Source organism: Carassius gibelio, chromosome B22, assembly GCF_023724105.1.
Source record: "Carassius gibelio isolate Cgi1373 ecotype wild population from Czech Republic chromosome B22, carGib1.2-hapl.c, whole genome shotgun sequence".
NCBI lineage: Eukaryota > Metazoa > Chordata > Actinopteri > Cypriniformes > Cyprinidae > Carassius > Carassius gibelio.
In genome coordinates this window covers 46005534-46008033 of record NC_068417.1, presented here as the reverse complement: position 1 = coordinate 46008033, position 2500 = coordinate 46005534, and the positions used below count along the sequence as shown (strand labels likewise).

The window sequence follows — 2500 nt, the reverse complement described above, 5'->3', positions numbered from 1 at the left end:
GAGGAATACCAGGTGCTTTTAGCTTTTGGGTTTTCTTTCCTACTTATATAATGTACTGGCGATTAGATTGGCTGGTCTTTAAATAGCCCTCTCTTTGCAGCAGTCTTCGCTTACGGCCATACCAACCTGGCTATGCCTGATCTCGTCTGATCTCTGAAGCTAAGCAGGTTTGGGCCTGGTTAGTACTTGGATGGGAGACCGCCTGGGAATACCAGGTGCTGTAAGCTTTTTGGACATTTTTCTCTTAGTTTTTAATAATTTTGCCAAAAAATAGAGTCAATGCCCGATCTCTGAATCTTAGCAGGTTTAGGTCTGGTTAGTACTTTTATGAGAGACTGCCTAGGAATACCAGGTGCTTTAAGCTTTTGGGTTTTCTTTCCTACTTATATAATGTACTGGCGATAAGATTGGCTGGTCTTTAAATAGCCCTCTCTTTGCAGCAGACTTCGCTTACGGCCATACCAACCTGGCTATGTCCGATCTCGTCTGATCTCGGAAGCTAAGCAGGTTTGGGCCTGGTTAGTACTTGGATGGGAGACCGCCTGGGAATACCAGGTGCTGTAAGCTTTTTGGACATTTTTCACTTAGTATATAATAATTTTGCCAAAAAATAGAGTCAGTGCCTGATCTCTGAATATTAGCAGGTTTGGGCCTGTTTAGTACATGGATGGGAGACTGCCTGGGAATATACTGCCTTTAATTATAATTTTGCATTATTGAGACACTGTTTTCCTAATGAATGTTGTTCAGTGCTTTGACGCAATGTATTTTGTTTAAAGCACTATATAAATAAAGGTGATTGATTGATTGATTGAATACCAGGTGCTGTAAGCTTTTTGGACATTTTTCACTTAGTAAAAAAAGTCAATTCCCGATCTCTGAATATTTGCAGGTTTGGGCCTGGTTAGTACATGGATGGGAGACAGCCTGGGAATACCAGGTGCTTTAATCTTTTTGGAAAATTTCACGAATTATATAATAATCTTTCATTAAAAAAAAAAAAGAGTCAATGCCCGATATCTGAATCTTAGCAGGTTTAGGTCTGGTTAGTACTTTGATGAGAGACTGCCTAGGAATACCAGGTGCTTTAAGCTTTTGGGCTTTCTTTCCTACTTATATAATGTACTGGCGATACGATTGGCTGGTCTTTAAATAGCCCTCTCTTTGCAACAGACTTCGCTTACGGCCAAACCAACCTGGCAACGCTAGTGAGCCACACAGGAAGTGAGTTGGCAGTTTGTAGTAGGCAGTAGGTGAGAGAGGCTCACCTTGTGTTTTTTGTTTTGTTTTATCTGCGTAAAGATTTATTTCTTTTGCAACTTATTGATTTTTGTTTGTTATAGTTTTTATACTTCCCAGCAGCAGTTTGCTGTCTGGGGAGAAATTTTTCTTTTGTTTGAAAAATGGATGGATTACATGGCAAAGAAGTGGACATGGCAGGAGGAAGACGAGTGCTAACAGACAAAGAAATGGATAAAGAACAACGAGATGGACAAGGACGAATGGATTATAACAAGAGGATTTACTCTAAAGAGGCTACAGTAATTGTTGACATGGCGGATCAGAGAGATGCAAGAGCAGAGGACATTATCAAAGCAGTGAACGAAAGGATTGGAGGAGGAAAGATTCTAGCAGTCAGACCAAGGCAAGTAAAAGAATATGAAATTACACTGATAAACAGGGAGGCGTGCGATGGATTAGATGAAGGATTAATGATAAAAGGAAAACTGTGTGAGATTCGACAACTGAAAACAAGGGAGTATGTGGTTTCTTTCATACATTTGCCAGCCTATATTGAGGACTCTGACATTTTAATTAAATTACAAAATTGGGGCGTAACACCTGTTTCAGACATCATAAGAAGAATGTATCCAGGCACAGACATTGCGGATGGTACAAGGTACCTAAGGGTGAAATTTCCTAAAGAAGTAGTGTCTCTGCCATACAGTACAAAGTTTGATACGGAGGAGGGAACACAGTATTTCAGGATCATGCATGATCGTCAGGTTAAAACCTGTCGATTGTGCATGAATCCGGGACATGTGTTCAAAGACTGTCCAGATTTTAAATGTCATCAGTGCAATGGCCAGGGTCATTACGCAAGGGATTGCGATGCAATTAAGTGCCCGGATTGCAGAAAGGTGATCATAAGATGTGAGTGTTGGATGGAGAATGAAATTCAAAATAAAGAGTCAGAAGGTGTAGGAGGGCGAATGTCAAAAGAAACTGAATTACAAAATGGTGGAGAGAATGAGGAAGAGGATGGTGTGAATAAAGAGGCTATTGTGGAAAATAAGAAGGAATTGGAAGAGAAAAGGCTGGAAGGAGAAATGGACAAAGGAATATTGACATCACAGGAAGTAACACAAGGGGTATTGGAGGAAATGGAGAACCAAGGATTAAAAGAAAAGGAGGAGGAAATGCAAGAGATAACTGAAGAGGAGAAAGAAATGGAATTGGAAGAGAAAAGGCTGGAAGGAGAAATGGACAAAGGAATATT

The 2500-nt window shown here is 40.3% G+C and overlaps 2 non-coding genes across 2 annotated transcripts; both read left to right on the top strand.

The window, feature by feature from the left end:
- The first annotated feature begins 108 nt into the window (after nucleotides 1-108).
- Nucleotides 109-227, top strand: LOC127997997 (5S ribosomal RNA). Its single transcript, XR_008170851.1, has one exon. It is a non-coding gene; the product is annotated as a 5S ribosomal RNA (ribosomal RNA).
- Nucleotides 228-448: 221 nt separating this feature from the next.
- Nucleotides 449-567, top strand: LOC127996876 (5S ribosomal RNA). The gene has a single exon (XR_008169761.1). It is a non-coding gene; the product is annotated as a 5S ribosomal RNA (ribosomal RNA).
- The last annotated feature ends 1933 nt before the right edge of the window (nucleotides 568-2500 follow it).